Here is a 24,311-nt window from a genome sequence, read left to right as displayed (position 1 = left end):
CAGAGATCCACCATCCTCTGCTTCCCAAGTGCTGGGATTAAATCAATGTGCCACCACCACCTGGCTTGGTCACGGTGTCTTATTATAGCAATAGAAAAGAAATAAAGGCAATGATTTTTGCTTTTATCTTTTGAGAATATTGAATTTTGTTTTTACATCCCCATTTAGAATTTCAGAGTGAGCTCAGTTTTCTTAAAGTTTACTTTGAGGCTTTACCTAGAGAGGCTTTGCTTTAAGTCTGGGTATAGTTACTTTCCCATTGCTGTGATAAACCCTATGACCAAGTCATTTATAGAAGGAAGGGTTTGTTTTGGACCTACAGTTCTGGAGGGTTACAGTCCATGACAGCCAAGCAAAGGCATGGTAGCAAGCACAGAGCTGAGAGCTCCTATCTTGAGCCACAAACTGCAAGTAGAGAGCTCTCACTCACTAGGAGCACTGAGGAACAGTGCGTGGCTTTTGAACCGTCAAGGCCTGTCCCTCAGGGACACACTCCCTTCAGCAAGGCCAAACCTCGTAAGTCTCCCCAATCATGCTACGCACTGGGACCAAGTATTCAAATACCCGAGATTTGTGGGAGACATCTCATCCAAACAACAACGGTGTGTTTTACTCAGTCCTTGCACAAAAATTAAGCCTTTTCTAGGGTTTCGTTGAGTTCAGTGGTTGACATCTCTAATCTCTGGTTGCATCTCCACTCCCTCACCGCCTGTGTAAGCGATGGGGATTGTGCCGAAGGCAGAGTCCTTGTTCTTTTGCATGGCCTTGTGGGGTTTTACGCTACCCTTTCACAGTATGCTTTTAGTTACATCCTTAAGGAGACTCCTCTAGGCCCAGTCTCTGCCTGCTTAACCCAGCAAGACCATAATCTTCTGCCTGTCCTTTCTTCTGTACTGTGACAGAGGCTTCCTGCAGAGAGCCAGGGTGAGCCTGGGTATCTGTTCATTTCCCAACTCTCCTTCATCACAGTTCTGCACCACACGTGCAGTATCCAGGCATGGGTTTCTCATCTTTATCTAATTCCCTCATTATGTATAGCAGGAGACCAAGCTTAGCATCACCATCCCAGTAGGGGAAGAAGGACTTGATGACCAGGTTTAAAAATTTGTTTTTATTTCCTGTGTATGAATGTTTGCCTGTGTGTGTATTCTACCATGTGCGTGCAGTGCCAGTGGAGGCCACCGTGGGGTATCTGTTATCTTATGGCTGGAGTTACAGGTGGTTGTAAGCCACCATGTGGGTCCTGAGAACAGAACCTGGGTCTCTGAGAGCAGCAAGTGATTTCAACTATCCAGACATCTCTCCAGCCCCATTTATAGCAGTGGTGATGATGTTTCAACTGTTCTTTGTAACGTTTCAACTCCACAGCAGGTCTGGAGAGATGGCTCAGTGGTTAAGAGCACTGACTGCTCTTCTAGAGGTCCTGAGTTCAAATCCCAGCAACCACATGGTGGCTCACAACCATTGGTAATGAGATTTGATGCCCTCTTCTGGTGTGTCTAAAGACAACTACAATGTACTTACATATAATAGTAAGTCAGTCTTTGGGCTGGAGCAAGCAGAGGTCCTGATTGTAATTTTCAACAATCACATGATGGCTCACAACCATCTGTACTGCTACAGAGTACTCATACACATAAAATAAATAAGTAAATCTTAAAAAAAAAACCAAAAAACTCCACAGCAAATGACATGGGAACCAGAAAGGGCACAGGGGAATCTGAGGTCTGCAGCTCAGAGAGTGGCAGTGGGAGCGGGGGCTTAGGATACTAGGGAAGTGATTATAACAGGGAGCCTGATATCTCTGTGGTGGGACCAGGGGGTTTGTGGGGTGCAGGCATGAAGAACATGAAAAAAAATTTGATAGCCTCAAAAAAAAGAAAAAAAAAACCAACCAAACAAAACCCTAAACATTGCCTTTTGTTGTTTATTTGCATCTATTAATTAAAATTTGCTATTGGGATGGCTCATAGGTAGTCCAGGAACACACCATCACCCTAGGTTAGATTCTTTTTTGTTTTAGAAGTAAAAAACCTAGTATACAGTAAACCATAGTTTCTTCTGAGACAGAAATCTCAACCTTGGTTATATTAGAATCAACAGGGTGTTTAAAATTCTGACACACAATCTGCAACTGAGAAAAAATGTCTGTGGTGTGGCTCCATGTGTCTATTTAAAGAATAAAAAAAATTTTAAGACTTATTTATTTATTATTCGTAAGTATGCTGTAGCTATTTTCAGACACATCAGAAGAGGGCATCAGACCTTATTACAGATGGTTGTGAGCCACCATGTGGTTGCTGGGATTTGAACTCAGGACCTCTGGGAGAGCAGTCAGTGCTCTTAACCACTGAGCCAACTCTCCAGCCCTAGAGAAAAATTCTTAAAGGAACTATCACCTTTAACCACTTTAAAAGCATTTTTAAATTTTTTTATGTGTATGGGCATTCAGTCTGCGTGTATCTATGTACCCACGTGTGTGCAGTGCCTGTGGAGGTCAGAAGGCGGCATTGGATCCCTCTGGAACTGGAATTACAGACACTTGTGAGTTGCCATGTGGGTGCTGGGATTTGAACTCAGGACCTCTGGGAGAGGAGGCAGTGCTCTTAACCACTGAGCCACCTCTCTAGTGCCCAAATATTTATATTTGTATTTTCTCTAGGCCATGCCCCTGTGCCGCTGAAGCTGGCTGAGGACACAGCTCTGAGGTCCTCCATCAGCGTTGCTGGCACCGTGGCACTTTCTCCCTGGGGCGTCTCGATGTCTTTGACCTCCTGGTCATCTGCTTTCTTCCCCTCCGTGATCTCAGAAGGAGACCCAGGAGACGAGACAGGGAGAAGGGCAAGCACAGTACGTAAGAGTGAATGCAGGTGCCGCATCAGGGAGGGAGCAGATGCCACCATGTCCTGGGCTGGAGAATCCCCATTGCCTCTGGCCTTTCCGCCTCTCCCGAGCTTCCTTCTGCCACAAACATGTCTGAAGCTAGCCACTCTGTTGATGACTGTCCCAGGTCTCCTGCCCACACTTTGTCCCTCCTTCAGACTGATAAAAAGGCCCTGGAAGTTCCTTCCCATTCATCATGGATGTGTGGGCTTGTCTCCTGGGAGCCGAACACACAGTTTCTCTGTGATGGAACGTGCCACAGGCCTGTGCCCTGTTGTTGACTTGAAGGCTAACCTTGGGTCAGTTTGTTTCTCCACCTGTAAAGCCAGAGGGTTGAGCTCGTGCATTCTACAAGGTCTCTGGGGTACATGCAAGCAGGGCTATGCCCTTTTGAGGAAGGCCTCAGTGGTTAGCTTCAAGGTCTCCTTCCTGACCAGATGTGTGTGACATCTGGTAGGTGTTGACTGTGTCCTTGACAGTGCCTAACTCTGACAGAAGTGACAGCAGGGATAGTGTTTGAGAGAATAGTGATGGGAGTGGGAATGTGCCCCAGCGAGTTGTGGGAAGGGGCTCTTTTCCTTTCTTCTTTAAATGGTGTGTAGTGTGTGTTGTGTGTGTGAGAGAGAGAGAGAGAGAGAGAGAGAGACAGAGAGATAGAGACAGAGACACAGAGAGAGAGAAAAAAAATCAAGGGGGAGGGATACACACACACACACACACACACACACACACACACACTCATGATTTATGCCCTTTAACCCACTTCCATTACTGTCTCCAGGACCTCCCTCCAGATGTCACCTGAAAACCCTGTCCATTAGAAATTGCAGAGCAATTTATTTTCTTGGCTACTGTTTCAACTGGCTAAAAGAGGCCAGGTTTTAGGGAGCCAAGGTGGCACAGTGTGACCTGGTCTGTCTTCAAGACGTTCCTGTAGATTGCCCTTGTCAGAGTCTTTCTCTCTCTCTCTCCTCTGTGAACACGGTTGTTGTTGTTGTTGGTGTGTGTGTGTGTGTGTGTGTGTGTGTGTGTGTGCCAGAGCCAACATGTGGCAGTCAGAGGTCAACTTGCTGGAGCCAGTTCTCTCCTTTCACCACGCAGACCCCAGGGATCAAATGCAGGTCTGGCTTGGCAGCAAGCATCTTTACTTGCTGAGATATCTTGCTGGTTTGTCTGTTCTCTCTCTCTCTCTCTCTCTCTCTCTCTCTCTCTCTCTCTCTCTCTCTCTCTCTCTTCAGTCCAAGAGTGCTTGGATACGTTTTTATTTAAGATAACCATGATCCAAATGTTAGTCTTCAATTTATTTTCCTGAAAATCCTGCAGGCAGCCTTCAAAGCGAGGTTACAGAGAAAACGGGCACTGCATCATCACGGCCCCCTCGCTGTGCACGTAATCGGTACAGTGTAGCAGTATCTTGTACATTGACGGAACCATGTGGGATTAGACAGGTCCAAAGGAGACATATTGAGAGCTAACCCATTTCTTTTCAGGAAGAATGATTCTTTCCAGAGTCTCATGTTCGACAAAGAAAGTGTTTGGTTTGAAAGATAGCATTCAGCCGGGCATGGTGGCGCACGCCTTTAATCCCAGCACTTGGGAGGCAGAGGCAGGCGGATTTCTGAGTTCGAGGCCAGCCTGGTCTACAAAGTGAGTTCCAGGACAGCCGGGGCTATACAGAGAAACCCTGTCTCGAAAAACCAAAAAAAATAAATAAATAAAAATAAAAAAGAAAGATAGCATTCAGCATATCCCTGCTGCTTCGGGAGGGGACGTTTGTCCTCTGTAGACTCCGGAGTGTTGTCGGAGGCTCCAGAAGATTGGTCGTGGTGAACAGGGCTGTCGAGACAAAGAGTGTGGGAAGAGGAGCCTGTCCTTGGGAGATGTCTGGGTTCTGGTTGGAAGCCAGCACAATGGGTCTTTTCCAGGGGCTCTCTGGGAGAGACTGCACGAGCCTTGGCACTACATCCAAGGAGACCAGGCCTCACACTGAGCCCTGGAGCAGTATTTGAGAAGGCCTAGCCAAAGTCAGCAGCTGAGGGGTCCTCACAAGGACACTGGATGGAAAAGACACCCGTGCCATTTGCGTGGCATCTAGGAACCGCTAGAAACATCCAAAGAGCAGTCCCTGGGAAAGCTAATCTCCTGAATTGGGGGGATGAGGACTGAGAGATGCAGGTTCCTCCTCTTCTGGGCTACAGCCCTGAGATGCACACACCACCACTGACACCGCCCAGATCAAGGCAGACCACTGGAGAGAGCAAGGGTGTCTGGGTCTGTTTACAGAGCAAGGCTCTGAACCTTGGAATGTTTTCATGAACTGTGGCCTACTTCCCACTGGTCCCTGTGTTGACATCTGCTTCGCCGTAACCAAGGTATGACTGTCTGGGCTTCTCCTGAGCATTCGTGGGGCTCCAGGCAAGAATGTGAGTAGATGCCCACACTCGGGTTTTGTTTTCTTCTGTTTTTGTTTGTAAGATAAGGTCTCAGATAGTCCAGGCTGGCCTCTAAGTCTCCGTGTCGCCAAGGATGACCTTGAACTTGGAATCCCCCTGCCTCTCCCTCCCAAATGCCAGGTTTGTAGGCACATGCCACAATTCCCAGTGAGACACAGATTCTTAAAGCATGAGGAACTAAGCTTATGATCAAATTGAAGAACAATGCAAATGATTTATTACTTTGAACAAGTCCATAGCTACCCCATCCAACTGTTGTGGATACGGCATCAATTAACGAGAGTGCCTCAAAGTGCAAATGGAAACAGAAAGAGAAACAAGAAGGTAGCCATTCGGTGGGACTGGGAAGAGCTGGGAAGAAGCCTTCTGCTCTATAGTGTTATGTAGAATTTTGTTCAGGATGTTTGGGGGGTGGGGGGTGGAGGAAGGCAACTGGCCTTCTCTTGGTCTTGAACTAGAAGCGATGATCTATTTTCATCATGCTGTCCATCACCTTTGAGAACACAAAGCCCAGACCATGGAGGCAGGCTTTCCTGGGCCCTCTGCAATGCTGTTCGCTGAAAGAACTCATACTCAGGCTTTCTAAGTTTCTAACTTGCCAAGTGTTAAGGCTCCTCTTACTGAGTCAGTTTATGACGCTTAGATACAGAGACTCCAGTTTGGTGGACTCTTTTGTGGGTGTGAGGCGGGTGTGCATATGTGCCTAAGCATGTGTTGCCCGTGGGGATGCTCCCAAGGTGCTGTCCACCTTATTTTTTTGAGGCAGGGTCTCTCACGGGCAACAAGACTCACTAAATGGGCTGGCCTGGCTATGATCTCTAGGGAGTCTCCTGTCTCTATCTCCCAATACTGGGATAACAAGGGTATGTCACCATTCCTGGTTTTAATTTTTTTTTTTTAACGTGGAGCCATCTCTCATCTCTTTGGCTTTTTGAAAGGAAGGACTAGATGAGCCAATGGGCCTTCCCATGTGGTCTCTTTGCACACACTTCTACTACTGTGACACCATCTCCCACGAAGCCCTAACTAGAGCCCAGGCAAGGCTGTCACTATGCTCTTGAGCCTCCAGAACTCCCCATCTTCCAGTGTTCTGTTCTATGGCTAAGACAAGATGCTAGACTATGTGCAGAGCTGCCTGTGGTACGAGAATCAGGCGGCTTTGGCTTACTTGAATCTCCCACGCTGGTTCATTCACTGAGGTGGTCTGTGACACCGATCCCCTTTCCTTCTCTTTGGGCAGCACCACCTGGGTAGGGCTTGCTGTCTTTCTAGTCTCTGTTTTCCTGCCCTTACTGGTCCATTGAGCCACGGTAACTGGGACCATTGAACAATGTTCCTGAGATCTCCCCAACTCAAGGAGCCTGACCAAGTCCTGTTGTGTCTGTCTTACCTTTATCTCCCTTACTGTCTCTCCTGGGGGACCCAGGCTGTTCTGGTGGAGATGCTCACCTTGGCTCGGAACCATGGCAACAGAGGAGGATGTGAGGAAGAGTTTCCACAGGAGTAGCAGGAGGTCGGTTGGCTGGGGAAGTGGTCACTGTTCCCCTTCAAGGGGAGCCTGGCAGTGTGGCTATATCAGTAGGTTAGAATGGCTAATAGTAACAATGACAGCAACGCTGTGGGTCCATCCCTGCGTGGACCAATTTTGCTCTTTAATCCAGGGTGGTGGCCTTGAATCCCAGCACTCAGGAGGCAGAGGCAGGCAGCCCGGTCTATAGAGTGAGTTCCAGGCCAGCCATTGCTATACAGTGAGGCTCTGTCTCAAAAGCAAAAACCAAAACAGAGTCCATTGCCTGGTGCCGGAGATGGTATCTAAAACACAAGTAATCAAACCTACTGGTCGGTGAGTAAGCGAGAAGTGAGAGGGGGTGGACCACAGTCTGTTTTTTTTTTTTTTCCAGCAACTATAAAAACAAACCAAGAAATAAATGCCATCCCACCAGATTCAGTATTTTAGCCCGAAGCAAATGACCCTTGATCTTTTTTTTAAAGGGCAGGGTCCAAGTGGCCTCGACCTTGAGATCTTGTTCCTGTAAACTAGGTGCTTTGCCTTTCTCCCCACGCGTGGGAAGCTGGTTGCCACATCCCCTGCATACAGACTTCCCCAAGAGGCTGAAGCCAGCTGTAGCCACTTAAGCAACATATTTAGGGTACTTGAGATTACACCTAACTCCAGGAAAGCCTGTGAGGTGACATTCCAGAGCGTTCCTCCCTGCCTTCTTTCATTGAAATAATTTCAGGTCTCTCTTCCTCCTAGGTTCAGAAAGAAATCCCCCCAGGGGGCAAAGTCCTCTGGAGGGTGGTTCAAACCCAGCTTTAATGACATGCACTCATAACTTAAAAACCATCTTCTGGCAATTATCTCAGGCACTGGGCAGGCTGGCAAGTCACTATTTGTCAATAGTGGGAAGAGAAACAATGGGTATACCGGAGAGTCAAGTTCCACTCAAGACTTGCTAGCTTTTCCCGGAGGTGGAAGAGGGAGGCTGTGTTGGGTTTGCTGTCTTCACCAGGCAGACTGAACTGGCGAGGCACTAGGCTACCCATGCTAGGTTATTGCCCAATAAAAATAAGGCTGGCTGGCACTTGCAAAGTGTGCTAGGGATACTGACAAAAGGGGCTGGGCCATGAATGAAGGTTCTGTGTTCCCTTTCTGTTGATTATTCCAGGACCGTGAGTCAATTAAAAGGCAAGTTCTATATGAGGGATGAGTATTTTAAACAAGAGTACCCACCTACCTCTGAATTTCATTTATTTATACACTCACAGAAAATAGAGTGCGGGAATGTCTCTAAGGTCAAGGCAAGAATGAATATATCTATTTAGCCATTCATTGATTTAACAATCACTCATGATTATGAAAACCACGTGCCAGGAATTCTTCTAAGTGCTGAGAAGGTGGCAGAGCCGAACAGATATGGCCTCTGTTTTTATTGAGTGTTTTAATGGAGTGGGGGGAGCGTTAAATAGAAACAACAGTATTCGTAGTGAAGAGTTTTAGGAAGTGAATGGATCAGGATACTCTGATGGATTGGGTTGAAACACAGCTGGCTAATGTGGCTTGGCTGTCAGGAGAGAACTCATTAAGGAGATATAATCCCTGCTCATAGCTGAACAACTTCAAGAACCTGGTTGTAGGTGGTGGTGGTAGTGGTGGTGGTGGTGGTGGTGGTGGTGGTGGTGGTGGTGGTGGTGTGTGTGTGTGTGTGTGTGGTGTGTTTTCCTGGTAGGTAGGAGCACAGGAGTTACCAGGAATGAGCAAGGTGTCTTTGAAGAAAAGACGCCTTTGAGGAAAAGGACACCGAGTGACCAAAGTACGGATGAATTCGGGGTGGGGGTGGGGTGGGGAATGGATGGATGATGAAGTCACAGAAGAAAGGCAGATGATAGGGAGACTCACCAACCTGCTAATGCCAACATGACTGGTTCTGTGGCATCTCAGCCTTGCAATGCCTAATCTAGTTGCTTATCTGTGAGGAACACCCAGTGCTGATGGGCTGAGAGACCTGAAAGGACTTTAGCCCTGGTCTCATAAGCGTGCAGGTATAGCTAGAATCCCTCACCCTCTTCAAGCATGTGGGTGGCTTCCTCCACAGTTCACCCTCATATTAGCCAAGTGCATGGGAGAGAAGCGGCTTTAAAACTAGAGAATGCACACCAAACAGCTCATGTTATGTGGAAGTCATACTTCCCTGAAATGCCTTTGACTTGAACCATGTCACTGAGCAGTGACAGTAAGGACCATGTCAGATTCTAAGAGCTAATATCACCTCTTCTCATTGGCCAAACTGAGGCTCTCTAGAGCTTCCCAAGTCCGTTTGCCCCACCCATTTCCCCTTGGGATTGTCTCCTCTACTTTCTGTTGCGGGTTACAGTAAAAGGCGCCGTTTGCCATCCACACGCCCTCAAATAAGGAACCTCTGTGCCAACATCCTTGTCAGGACCTCATCCAACCTTGCCTGCATTATCTCACTAAGGAGATAACTTCCTCTCCTGAGGCAGGTTGTTCTTCTGCAAGACAGCTTTAGTTTTTAGAAAGCTCACTTGCCCCTTTCTCTTCATCAAAGTTATGTCTGAAGAGAGTCTTACAACTCTCTCTTCCTTAGGACAGCACCACCAGAGATATTTCCAGATTCTCAAAAGCCTCCCAGAAACTCCTGCTAAGGTCCAATCAAATTGGTTTGAGCCACCAAGGGGAATTCTTGGCTTGTGCAATTGAAAAGATGGGGAATCCTGCAGGCCTGGTCCTAGGCTGGCTTCTCCCAGTCTCCCTCTGGGTAGAGTTTAACCTAGCCCCAAAGCTCCACACTTCATCAGAATTTCATTGTGACACTCTTGACTGTGGCTGATCTGCTCATATTCCTGCTGGTGGAATGGGGGTGGGGTGGGGTGGGTTGAGGTTGGGGTGGGGGGACATCCGCTGGGACAGGAACAGGTGTTCTGAGCACAGAGCTCAGGTTGTCCTGTATGGAAATGTACCAGACACCTGGAAAGGAAAAAAAAAAAGAATAAAAGCTTTGTGGGTAAACAATAGCATGCAAGTTCAACCACAGATTTGAAAGCAACCAATTTGCCATTCTTCAACAGTATGGGAGATACGAGTGAGGTCAAATCTCTCCATGTGGGGTCCTAACTAACGACCCCAAGCTTCTCATCTTTTCCTTCTTCCTGGTTCCACCTCGCCTGGATGAACCAAGAAGGGTTCAAATGTTAACGAATGTGGCATCTTTGGTGGAAACACTGCACGGTGCTGGGGCGGAGATAGATCTCGGACCTATTCTGGAACCTATCCAGAGCAGGTGCCACCTTTGTCCTCACAGCAGAGGGGTGTCACCCCATTGTCCTCACAGCAGAGGGGTGTCACCCCATTGTCCTCACAGCAGAGGGGTGTCACCCCATTGTCCTCACAGCAGAGGGGTGTCACCCCATTTGGGCCTGGCCTCTTGTAGAGGGTGCTGCCTCTGACAGAGGCAGGGGTTTCTCTGGTTAAGATAGAGGTTAGTTCTCTGTCTTTTTCCTTCCTATACCTTGGTGCTATGGAGCCCAGAGACCTTGGTCACTGGAGTCCTCAGCATGTACAGCTGCTGTTTCAAGCTGTGTTTAAGCCTTTTATGTCCGAGGGCTTTTGAGGATGGAGGATAATTACTATTCTTGTCCTCTGTTTAATGATCTACTCACCAATATTCTGAACTTATCAAAGATTTGTGTTCTGCTAACTGAAAGTGCAGCTTATTTCTCTGCACATTCATGTAACAGTTATACCATTGATAACTGGAACTCACCTAAATCTTCAATTACTTTCCCTTTGGTTGAAAACTCTTTAGTTTCCTGCCATTTATGACATTGTAATCCTATAATTACAATCTATCCTATCAAATTGTCTTACATTCCTTAAGCACATCACAAAACAAAACCACCCCAGATAGCCCAGTATCTGTAAGGCTGATTATTAAACTCATATTAAAGCCATTCAAGAAAGTGCTGGTTGGAGATGGAATGATGGCTCCGTGGTTAAGAACACTGGCAGCTTTTCCAGAGGACGTGGATTTGATTCCCAGCACCCACACAGCTCTCTGTGACTCCAGTTACCGGGGATATGACACCCTCCTCTGGTCTCCACAGGTACTGCATGCACATGGTACACAGACACACAGGCAGGCAAACACTATACATAGAAAAGAAAATCTAAAGATTTGAGAAAGAATCAGTATTTGAAGTCATCTGTTCTCACTCTTACGTTCATTTTACTGTATGATTTAAGTAATCTTCCTAGAATTTCAATTACTTAGAATGGCCAAGATTGAGCTGGGAACAGGCTTTTAATCTTGGCACTCAGGAGGCATAGGCAGAAGGAACCCTATGATTTCAAGACCAGCCTGGTTTACAGAGTGAGTTCCAGGATGCTAGCCTGGTCTATCAAGTGAGTTCCAGGATGCTAGCCTGGTCTACCAAGTGAGTTCCAGGACATTCAGGGCTATATATAGAGCCCCTGTCTTAAAAAGACAGATAGACAGACAGGCAACCAGACAAACAGAAAGACAAAATGACCAAGGTTACAGATGTGAGCTGTGAGTTCTTCAACAAGCTCAGGAATTTAACCTCCACACCCACCCACAGAGTTGATTTGAATCTTTTTGACAATTTAGTTTCCCTTTTACTTTATTAGAATTGGTGTAGATTTAAAACATGAAGCTAGTTACGGTTATGTGAGTGCATCTGGGTATACACGTGGAGCTCTCAGGAGTTGATTTTGTCCTTTTACCTGGTCAAGGCAGGGTCTCTCTTACTGTTTCTGCCACTCTTTGAGCTCCAGGTTACCTAGCCCACTAGCTTCCTGGAGATTCCCCCATCTCTGACACCCATCTCCCATAGAAGTGCCGGGATCACAGATGTGAGAACCTGTATCTGAACTTCTGTGTGTTCCTGGGGTTAAACTCAGCTGGTCAGGTAGGTTTGTGTGGAAGGAACATTTACTGCTGGGGCTCATTGGCCCTGGTGTCCGCTTTCAACTTCTGAAGCTAGGGAGTCTATTTCCAGAAATGGTGAATCTTTGCACTCTAGCTCGCTCAACCCTCTGGCTTGCCATGGTAGTTGCCTGACCTGGTTAGTTAGGGTCCTCGTAGGTACATCTCTGTGGGTAGTGTAGCAGGATGGGCACTGAGGTTTCTTCTGCCAAGGAGCAGGAGGTTGAGCCTGGGTACCGAGTATCGTCTTTGGGACATTTCATTCCTCTGTAATGCTGGAGTCCACAACTGGCTTCTTTGTAAGTGAGCACTGAGCGGCCATGCCTGGCAGATCTTCGGCTCCTCTCCCCCCCGCCCCCCGGCTCGCTCTATGGGCCTCAAGAACTGCATTTGACACAGCAGCTTCTCCTTCCCCTGCCCCAAGCTTACTTGACTTAAGTTTCAGTTTGTATGTTTTTAAAATTTATACTTGAAGTTCATATTCTTTACTTTATGGGCATATATTTAATAAAGAAATGCAGTAACTTCAAGTGAGTAGGAATGTCTATGTATGGATTCTCCTCTTCCCTCCTCTCTCTTCCCTCCTCTCTTCCATACCTCTCAAATCATAAGTAGGGCCCACTGTATTCTTTTCCTTCTCCTTCTCTCCCCCCTCCTCCTCCTCCTCTCCCTCCTCTTCCTCTTCTCTCTCCTCCCTTTCCCCTCCTCTCCCTGCTTCTTTCTTCTCTCACCTCCATTTATCCTTTCCTCCTCTTTTTCCACCTCCTCCATGCTGGAGGATGAAACCCAGGGTCTATAATTTCTCCTCTTTATGCTTGTGTATTGTTGGAATCTTAACAAAGCACTAGCTTCTTTTGAAATAATAAGCACAATTTTAAGTTCTTTGAGTCATAAAAACTAATGCCAACTTCCCATAGTAAACACTGTTAGTACTTTCTGTACTAACACGTTTGGCCTGCCCCCCACCCCTCGCCTCACCCCCTCCCCTGCAATTTCCCTCTTCTGCATTTCCTTTTGTATCATTAGAGCCTGTTGGCCACACTTAGTTTGCGCCCTCCTATTTTTCATTTAAATTCCCACCGTGTAGCAAGCACTTTCTCACATTATCAAGTGTTCTTGGGAAATGGGGCTCATAGCAGCTGCGTGCTGTTCTGTCATGAGGATGCTCCACAATTTATCCGGCTCTCCTGTTTTTGGCTGAGACTGTTCTGCATTTGGAGAGTACATGGATGATCATTTTCAGATGAAGAAGCTAAGGTCCAGGGAAGCCAATCATTAAGTGGAGTATGGCCAGCTGGTTGGAGAGCTGGCTGGGACAGAACCTGTGGCTCCCAAGGCTTGGATCTCAGCTCTAGCTGCTGTCACATGCTGTCCTCTGAGCCCCTTCAGGGCACTTCTGTAACTTTAACTGTAGGGAATGCCTACATTCTTTGTAAATTACCTTTTACAGTTTGGGGCACATCACTCTTGTCTATCAAGATCATTTCTTTTTTTTTAAAGTCATCTGTCACATAACCATTAACTAATGAAGGATGGTGTGGCAAACATCAGAACTTGTGGCTTTCCCCTCCATTGAGAGGTGCGTCCCAAGTCATCTCTGTGCTGAGGAAGAGAAGTGGCGTAGCTCTGATCAGATAATTCCAATCGTCAGGGCAATTACAGGGGAGAGTGCTCATTAGCCATCCCTGTCTGCGTTTCTCAGGGATCCCCTGGGTTCTGACATCTGCGGTCAGCATTCCAGGATGCCTGGACTCTGCCCAAGGGCCTGGCACTCACAGGATGGGAGAGGGGTAATTATTGGGTGGGAAAGGAAAGGAGGGAATCTCACACTTGTGGATGACACTGCTCCTGGCACATGGTCGGGAGGCACGGATGACAGAACTTGGCAGGAGGGGACACTGAAGAATAGGAGTGGATGGATTTAGGGACAGGAAGCAGATCAGGGACTCTCTCTTTCATTCATTTGGGAACATCGTCTCATCCTGACACTGGGTTATGAAACACTAAACAGCAGAATTCTCGAAAACAGGCGATGGCCCCTGATGGCGTGGATCTCATTTCTTTCCTTCACATTTTATGGGACACATGTTACCCACACTTTACAAATGAGTCTTTGACATCAGCGTCTGTCATCGCTAAAGCCACTTCTTGAATCATCTAATATAGCGTTTTTCCCTGAGTATGTCACCCCCACCTACGTGCCTCGGAGCATAACCCCTTTAAAATGTCCTTAGGAAATACCGTGGCTCTGGTTCATTCGGCATCAACAATGTTCGACTATCGCCTTTCAGAAATCACTTAATTCAGAGGGATGTGACTGGCAAGCACCAGAGAGCGTGTTGCCTTCCATTTACGATTAATGTTAATCCGCTGGCCGTATGGCAGTGTAAATTTCTAGTACAAATTCCATCTGCATGAGGCTACGGCTCATTCTTGGACGCCTATAATTGTGCAATTTATCAATGTGAAAAATGGACTTTGAAATGCAGTAATCCAGAGCTAATGTGGTGAGAGCCACAAGGGAGTTGAGTATGTTTAGAAAAGCTCTGTTTCCATGGGAACAGTGTCCTGTGAGAAAGGCCTGGCTTACATCCCTGGGCTTACATGAATCAATCATCCACTCAGGTGACAAGACTTGGTCCTAGGTCCAGCTCTGACACGGATTGCCAGGTGCGATGAACAGGTCCTTAGCCTCCTTGGGACTTAGTGTTAACTTCGAGCTGAAGAAGTCTGATTGATCTAGCACTTACTAGAGATAAATGACTAATAAAGCATTAAAAGTTCTTAAAAAATTGGAACAATTTGAGATTCACAGGAAAGTTACAAAACCAGGCATCTTTCCCTAATGTTAGCTTTTATTCAGCTTCCTTTATGTCTTTAATATCATTGTGTGTCTGTGTGCATGTGTGTGTACTCATGTATGTGTGTTTGCACGTGTGGAGGCCAGAGTTCAGCTTTGGGTATCATGTCTCAGGAACTATCTATCCATCTTGGTCTGGTTGGTTGGTTCTGGCTTTGCTCTTTTGGAGACAGGGTCTCTCACTGGCCTTGTGCTCTGATCTGGCTAGAATGGCCAGCCAGGGATCACCAAGGCTCTTCCATTTCTCTGCAATTCCAAGATCAACATTCCAGAGCTGAGATTCCAGGCATGTGTGACCACATCCAACTTTTGTGGGTTCAAGGGATCAAACTCGGGCCCACACGATTTCACAGCAAGCACTTTCCCAACTGAGCCGCTCCGACTTCTACATCTCATAGAAAGCTCAGTGCGTTTGCCAAAAGACAGAGATGAACGCAGATGCAGTCCTGTAAACTGGACTGTTGATTTGAATTTCACTACTCCCTTCCCCAGGATTCATTTCCTACCTGAGGAATGGCCCAGGATGTCGGTTCACATATAGCGAGTGGTCCGGTCTGCTTATCTTGTGACCAGGTCTCGCCTTTCTTATTAAATCACAGCCTCAATAGTTCTAAAGAGGAGGAGCCGCTGGGGGCCGGGGAGATGGCTCAGCAGGTAAAGAGGCTTGCTGCCAAGCCTGCTGAGCTGAGTTAGGTCTCTGGAGTCCACATGGAGGAAGGAAAGAAGCAACTCCAAAAGGTTCTCATCCAATCTCTACATGGGCATTGGAGCTTAGGGTCAGTGGATTTTTATTTTGACAAGTGAGGCCCAGGAGTAGGTCCTCAGGGACACAAGTGACAGGGACACAAGTGACAGGCAACCAAGTTGAGGAAGAGGCTTTTGGACCACTGAAGAAGTCCAGAAGCTTTTATGGGCTCAGGTTGTCATTTGCACACAGGTATGTCCTGTTTCTTGACTTAACTTCCTCTCAAACACTTCAGCCCTTCTTAGATATGTCACCACAACACAGCCCCAAGATGACTGCCTGATGTCCACAAAGCTAGGTTCTCAATGGCCCAGATTTGGCCATCTGCTTATAGGTGAACCACAGGGAAAAGAAAGGCCCCTTTCTGTTCCGAGGTGAGCAGGGGCTGCCCAGAGCTGTGGACAGCATCCTATAACCATGACTGTACAAAGTGATGAATACAGGACACAAAAACCTATGGGCAGTGGTAGTGCACACCCTTAAATCCCAGCTCTTGGGAGGCAGAGGCAGATGGATCTCTAAGTTTGAGACCAGCCTGATCTAAAGAGATAGCTCCGTACAGCCAGGGCTACACAGAGAAACCTTGTCGCAAAAAAACCAAACCAAACTAAACCAAACTAAACCAAACCAAACCAAACCAAACCAACCAAAACAATCCCCCAAAACAAAACAAAAACACAACCACCAAACCAAACCAAAACCAAAACCAAACCAAACCAAACCAAACCAAACCAAACCAAACCAAACCAAAAACCAAAAACCAAAAACCAAAAAACCCTTAAAGACAGACAAGGACCTCTGAGATATCATTTAGATGCTGGATTAACCAACCCTGGAGCTGGGTAGATCATTCGAAATAACAGTTCCCTGTAGTGTTTAAGTCACTAACCAAAGCAAAAGGTACAATGGCATTCCACCTCCCCACTTCCTGGACACTGGCTTCTTTGTTGATCATCTGTCATGGATGACCCAGTGCCAAGTGGAGCTCAGCTATGGAACTTTCATCAGAGACGATAGAAACTCTGGCCTGGTGTAGGCATCTGGGTGGGGACAGAAGTGATGCTTAATAGCCTCACTCAGGAGAGCTGGAGGAGAGCCATAGGGACCCAGCAGTGATGGGGAGATGAAGAAGTCTGGAGTGTGATCGTGACTTCCAGACAGCATGTCTGTACTCAAGCTTTGGCTCATCCTATGAAACAGTCTGGAATTGACCAGAAAGGGCACTTTGGCTTGGAGAACAAGTTTGTTCCTCATGACAATCACGTGGGCACACTGGGTACTACAGTTCCCTCTCAGTCAGACTGGCACCCCATGAGTGTGGTGTACAGGTGTGGAGCCCACCGGCAGTCGGAACCCTTCTCTCAGTACAGGCTACCATCAGCCCAGTTTCTCATCAGGAAAAATGGCCTTGAAGCAGTGGTTCTCAATCGATGGGTCATGACACCTTTAAGGGGTCAAATGACCTTTTCACAGCGGTCCTCTAAGACCATTGGGAAACATAGATATTTACATTAAGATTCCCAACTGTAACAAAATTATAAAAGTAACAATGAGAATAATTGTATGGTTGGGGGGTCACCACAACACGAGGACCTGTATTTAAGGGTCGCAGCGTTAGGAAGGCTGAGAGCCACCGCCTTAAAGGATGAAAGGAATGGCCATTGAGAACACAGGCTTTCTTCCCACTTTGTGCCCTGTGTTCTTGCTTCTTTGATGATGTCTATCAGTAGATTTTGCTTACCCTCCCGGCTTTTTAAAATGAAAGCAGTTTCTACTCCAGCCTTTCCTCCCACGCACACTTTCTCACGAGCAGATACACACTTACCAGAGCACTCCTAGCCTTCTTGCAGATCCACATATTTTGAGCATGTACATAAAACCCTTTATAGGAGTTTAATCCGTGAATCATAGACAGAAGAGTCCCATTAGGAAAGAACAGTGGCCTTCTGCAGCTTGTGAGGAACTTGTGACATCTGAAGGTGGAAAACTCAGCATGGGTTCACAGCACATTCTGTATTTTAATATTAGAAACTCAGATAGAGCCTTCAGCCCAAGAGGCAATAATCTGATAACTTAATAGCACCTTGTTTAGGGGTTGGCATCTTGTTAAAAATATCTGTTGAGCTGGCGAGATGGCTTGGCAGGTAAAGACACTGCGTCTAAGCTTGACAACTTGAGCTCAATCCTGGTACCCATCAGGTAGAAGAAGAAAACCGACTCTCCTCAAGTTGCCCTCTGATGGAATGCCCACACATATACACAGCAATAAATATACAATATAAGTTTAAAAAATATGTTTGCCGAGAAGATGGGGAGAGAGCCCAGTTGGTAGTGTGAAGACCTGGATTTGATCTCTGGCGTTCACATAAAAACCCAGGCATGGCAACACACGTGCTTGCAAATCTGGCACTGTTAGGGGTGGAGAGAGGAGGAAGATTGGGGGAGCTTCCTGTCTCTGGCTAGCAGCCTAACTCCAGGCTCAGTGGGAGACCCTGTCTCAAGGAAAAAAAGGTGGAGGACACAGGATATATTCCCGGGGGCTCCATGTACAAACGTGGCCACATGCACTGGTACATATGCACATATATACTCCACACATAAGCAGCCCCTACCCCTGTGCACACATAAACTGGGACCTTTAATCCCAGAACTGGGGAGGACTGGGACATTTAATCCCAGAACTGGGGAGGACTGGGACCTTTAATCCCAGAACTGGGAAGGTGGAGAAAGGAGGATCCCTGAAGCATGTCTGTCAACCACTCTAGGCTGGCCAGAGTCCCAGTAAGAGACACCCTGTCTCAAAAAACAAGGTGGACAGATTCTGAGAGAAACGCCTGGAGTTCATATGTGGGATATGTGGCATAGGCACGTACACACACACACACACACACACAGATTCACACACTCACACACACACATAGACTCACACTCAGACACACACGCACAGACTCACACTCAGACACACACACATAGACTCACACTCAGACACACACACAGACTCACACACTCAGATACACACACACAGACTCACACACTCAGATACACACACACAGACTCACACACTCAGATACACACACACAGACTCACACACACACACACACACACACACACACACACACACACACACACACACCAGTCTCACACACACACTCAGACTCACATACACACACACACCACACATACTCAGACACACACACATACAGACTCACACACACACACACACACACACACACACACACACACACACACACATGCAAGCAGACCCTCCCCCATATATGCAAACACATAAATAGTTTCGACTGTAGTGACACACCCTCCAGGGGGTTTTCAGGATACAATTTTACGAAGCAGAGCTTTAGAGAAAATCAATTATTTCAGGATAAATCCCAAGCATTCCAGAATTGCCAAACACTAAAGCAATCTTTAAATTTTTTCACAAACTTCAACAGGGCCATGGACAATCTCCTGCAGACTGAATGCATTTGGGTAAAGGTTTGCCTTTAATGTGTGGAGAGCCCCAAGGGCTTGGCCAGCGCTGCCTTGCTGAGCCTCTCGCACTGGCCCTCTTCCTCTCAAGTTAGTTTTACTGAAACTCTATCTTTATGTGGGTCAAGGCTTCCTTTTTCCTTCAAAACTTTTTTTTTTCTATTTAAAAAACCAACCAACCAACCAATCAACCAACCAGCCAAAAACCATCTCTCATTTCCAGACATTTCTGCACTCTGACTTCCTGCTGGTTTATTCAGGAGCCCCTTCCCCCAGTGAAGCTGCAAGTTTCTTGAAAGGTTTTGTGACTTTGCTGACTTAGGCTGATCTTCTTGTTAAATCCTTAGCTGAACAGAGGCTCCCTCCTAGCTCCTGATGGGGAATTTGAATGGACTTGAAACCACACTGATGAGTCTTGAAGAATGCCTGTCCACTTTGTCCTGTTTCCTCCTTTGACCCCAGACTCAGACCTCTGCTCTTCAGAGTGGTTACCACTCTCCATTTTGACCCAGAGACACATCTGACTTCACCCAGCCCAGTCACAAGGTCTCCACTCTTTCTAGACTCATGGCTCACACTAGAAAACAACTTTGTATTGGAAGCCAGGAGTCCGGGCTGGAACTTCTGGTTGAGTCTTGTTTTCTTCATCTGGAGGATGAAGGCCCATTTATTATCACATCTAAATAGACCTTGGCTATTCTGCTCCTAGGTTAAGACCAAGAAGATGATTCCAGGATTTATGGTCTTTTCTTTAACTTCACTGTTCAGTAACTCTAAACGTCCCCTATTTCCGCCACAGATATTTTCCCTCAGCCATCTTGAGGCCATATCTTTGAGGTGAGAGCACGAGCCACTTCTGCAGCCATTTAGACACTGGAAGCTGCTTTATTCTCTTTGGCTGCCATATTATTAATTTTTTTTTCTCAGAATAAAGTTTGTCAGAATGACGGCATGCCAGATTTGGATCTAGGCAGCTGGTCTCTGCTTTCTGGGTGATCTTGGCTCTGAGTTTTCTTTACCCCATCTGTAGGGCAGAGACCCTACCATCTGGTCTACAGGGCTATGGTGAGGATGAACCGAGCCTCCTTGGGGCCTCCTGGGTCACACTGGAGGCCCCAAGGGGGATGTCAGTCCTTATGATGCTGTTAGACAGTGGACAGAGACTCCCTCTAGGAGTGGCTTTAGTGGCGACAGAATACCCGATCAGATGCAACAGGTTAAGAGTAAATGAAAGAATAAAGTGAAAAGTTGATACTTGTAGAGACTTTTGCTTATGGTCCCTCCGTTAGGGTGCAGGGGCAAGGCGGGGGGCTGCTCCCTTCCTCCTCCGTTTAAAAAAAAAAAAAGGAAAGGAAAGGAAAGCAGAAAGGAATGGAAAGGAAAAGAGAGAAGAAAAAGAAGGGAGCGAAACTTTCCCGAACTTTCCCGTTCCTCCCTGCCCTGGCTGTAAAGCCTGAAATTCCATCCGTGTTTGTTGTAGTCCTCAGCCCGTTTCCATAGTTACCCAGATTCCAGGGACTGGCTCTGGGCCCACCACAACCCATCCCTCAAAGTCTCCCTGGCAGAAATAAAGCATTCCTTCTCCCTGCAGCCACATCAGAGCCAAGAGACGCTGCTGGTCCCCTCCCAGAGCCCCCACCCCAGCCCTACTCAAGGGTGACTTGCCCGGTCTCAGCAGCGCTGTTTGGCACCATTTGGAGGGTAAACACAATATAACGATCTCTTCCATTTCTCCTCTCTCCATTTGAGCCGAGGAATTACTTTCTTGTACCAAACATTACGCTCTTGGAAACCACTCCAGATGGTTCTCATTAAAATTCCAGGCCCCTCATTGCCCCCCTTTTGCAATTCTCCGCCCCCCCCATCCCCATTCTTCTCAAACTGCTATCTCAAAAATAAACACCAGGTTAAGGAGCAAAGCCCACTGAATAGAGTCCTTTCAGAGCCCTCGGGATGGTCAGGAAGGGGTCTCCAAGTCATCCTGACAGTGCCACCTGGCTCTTCAGGGGCTGCTAGGAACAGTCATGTTTTCTTTTGACAAGCATTCTGGGTACTGTCACCAGCTAGAGTCCAGATACACCTGGGAGATGTGTGTACAATTAAAAGGGTCAAAAAAGAGGGACCAGAAGGTCAGCTTGGTCTCTGCTCCCGTCGGGGCCTAGCTGCAGAGGCACTGTCTGTCCACCCAGTCACTGTACACTGTGGCCTCTGCAAGACACCGGCCACGGGGGTGAGGACACGCTTACCCTAAGCAGCTGGGGTGGGGGAGGGAAAGAAGGAATACCAATAACTCTTGGCCATAATTACAGCTGAGCAAGCCACAAGCTTTGCTTCCACATCTGGAAAAATCTGCTTATGCAGGAAAAACGCGTGTGTCCAAGGATTTTTACTTAATGTGAGCTTCTCCTACGTTATGAAAAGAATCCAGGTCCTAAGACTAGCTCACTGAGCATTCATGTCCTTCGGCCTAGATTCAGGAAACGCTACATTCTATCCTGCTTCCCCTTTCTCCCGGCTTCCTCTAGAAAACATCCGCACATATCTTTTTCTTAGACACTGGAAAATTTGAATCTTGCTCCTTAGAGAGTTGAACTGTATACTTATGTGTCATATGAGCATAATCTCATAGAACAGTCAGACAGGAGAGCTTAGACTCTAGAGAGAGGATAAGCGAAAGCCACGCGTGGGCTCTTCTGCCACCATCATCATCCCTTGTGTCCTCTCTCACCTTTCTCCACGTTTAGGCAAACACACCCGTGTTCAGACAAAAATTCATGTTTTCAGTCATGAACGAGGTCGCGCTCTGCGCGCTGATAACCAAATTACTTCTTACTTGTAATGTAATGTAATGACGTTCCCTTGCTCATGTAGGTAGCTCTGACTTGTTCCTCGACCCCTGCAAAGAATTCCCAGGAATAGTTATACAATAATTCTTTAGGCAATCCCCTCTGGATGGAGACTTCAGCTTTTCCTTTATGATCATTTCTCCATTCCTCACAGTGATGCAACTGAGACCCCCTGGCAAGTCTTTCCTGAAGGACATGTGTCCTGTTTCTCTTTGACAACATCCTTTAGGTACAATCCTTGATGAGATGAACTTGCTATGTCTAGGTGCACGATACCAAACTACTAGAAAATGGCTGCTTCAAGACATGGCTTCCAGGAATGACAGCCTGTGTGGGGCTCTCTGCTAATCTTTTAAAGGGTTGACATCTGATGAAGCATTGTTGATAATCTGTATTTTTTTTAAATTATCCATAATGCGTCTTAGCTCAGCTTCAGATGACAGAAGCCACTTCAGGTAGAACACAGGGAAAGAGATTTATTATTGAAAATCAATCTATTAAAATGATGTCAAATCAGGTGGAATGGAAGGTTCCAGGTTGAGATTCCATGTTGGAATCTCAGCTACTGACTGACCCACAGACGTGGCTTCTCCTTCTGCCATGAACCGTAACCTGGGGACTTGAGAAACTAGGACCTAATCACAGACCTCTCCGTCTGGAAGCCAGGAAGCCTCAGTCAGGCATATCTGGTCTCTAGGACCATGCTCTCTGGGCTATACAATGGATGCCTACTTCCTGTCTGGGATACCCATGGATCTTGAGTCCGCATATAGATGCAAGGTAACACACACACACACACACACACACACACACACACACACACACACACACAGACCTTGTTTGACAGTGGAGCTGGTGGCTTTTGATGGACACATCAGAATGTATCAAGCCATACACAAAAGCTCAGCACTAAGGAGACTGGACTTGGAAACTTTTGCTGTCCACATTCCAGCGTCCAGCGTGTAGGAAGGGAAGCTGCAGGATGCCGAGCATGGCCTGAGCCAGTCTGCAATTCGTGACATAATCATACTTTTGTATTTTGTATCCTTTTTTTTTTTTCCCAGTGAATTGCTCAATTCTACCCCTTGCCTGCTTTTCTACCGGGGTCCTGTTTTTCTACTTGATTTGCTGAGGTTTTTATGTGTTACTTGGAGAAAATCCTCAGCTATTATATATGGAGCCATCATCTAATTTTATATCCCTTGTCATGTAGGCATTTTATATTCATCTGCTTTTCTAGTTTCTAGTTCTTAGTTTTTGTAGCTTAAGAAGGCACCTCTACCTCAGAGGTTTTTTTTCTTTTTTCTTTTTAAATTTTTAAAAAATGTTTATTTATTTATTCTATGTAAGTACACTGTAGCTGTCTTCAGACACTCTAGAAGAGGGAGTCAGATCTCCTTATAGATGGTTGTGAGCCACCATGTGGTTGCTGGGATTTGAACTCAGGACCTTCAGAAGAGCAGTCGGGTGCTCTTACCCGTTGAGCCATCTCACCAGCCCCTACCTCAGAGTTTTTAAAGGATACAGCTACATTTTATATATCCTTTTACTTTAAAGATGACAACGACGACGACAACGACAATGATGTGATATACGTAGGTGCACACGCTCTTGAGTGTTAAGGTCCAAGGATAACGTTCAGGAGTCAATTCTCCCCTTCCATAGTGGGTTCTGGGAATTGAACTCACATCATCAGCCTTAGTGGCAAGCACCTATATCCTCTGAGTCATCTCACCAGCCCTCGAAATGCCTTTATAGACAATTTATGTTTAAATCTGTTTTAACTCTATTGTGAGGTGTAATTACATCTCAGTCTTCCGGGAAAGATCAAGTGTCATGTGAGGAAGATCCAGGGATCTAGATGAACACCTCCCCCACCCCCACCAACGGAAAACTAATTGTCCTAGCTAGCTTAGTTTGAATAATTTGTTGAATAATCTGTCCTCCCCCCACCCCCACAAATTCCCATAGTTTAAACCTGGAGAATCTTTTTTTTTTTTTTTTTTTTTTTTAAACATTTATTTATTTATTATATGTAACTACACTGTACCTGTCTTCAGACACTCCAGAAGAGAGCATCAGATTTTGTTACGGATGGTTGTGAGCCACCATGTGGTTGCTGGGATTTGAACTCAGGATCTTTGGAAGAGCAGTCAGCGCTCTTAACCGCTGAGCCATCTCACCAGCCCCTGGAGAATCTTTTTAAAAACTTGTACCACCTCTTTCATTTTTCTCAAGCCCTTTCCCCCGTTGATAAAGCTTAACAGTCATTAGTTTTGATGACTTCATACTTTTTGGTTATCCAAATGCCTTAAAAAGATGGGTTTGGGGTCTGGAGAGCTAGCTCGGTGGTTAAGAGCATTGTCTGCCCTTCCAGAGGTCCAGGGTTCAAGTCCCAGCACCCACATAGCGGCTCACAACCATCTGTAATGGGATTTGATGCCCTCTTCTGGTGTGTCTGAAGACAGCAACAGTGTGCTCACATACGTAAATAAATAAATCTTAAAAAAAAAAAAAGTCCTCCATGCTTCTAAAGACACCTGAATGAGAAGGAGGAGAGAGGGAGGGGAAAGA

At 46.5% G+C, this 24,311-nt stretch overlaps 1 annotated feature.

Moving 5' to 3' along the window:
- Nucleotides 19,242–21,106: an enhancer, noted in NCBI's record as "VISTA enhancer mm1302". NCBI's record gives its function as "enhancer in: midbrain (mesencephalon)[8/12] | heart[8/12] | facial mesenchyme[10/12]" and the evidence as "EXISTENCE:transgenic organism evidence [ECO:0001131][PMID:17130149]".

This window comes from Mus musculus, chromosome 9 (assembly GCF_000001635.26).
Source record: "Mus musculus strain C57BL/6J chromosome 9, GRCm38.p6 C57BL/6J".
NCBI lineage: Eukaryota > Metazoa > Chordata > Mammalia > Rodentia > Muridae > Mus > Mus musculus.
Note: the sequence above shows the minus strand (reverse complement) of the source record. Positions and strands in the feature narration are given on the sequence as shown.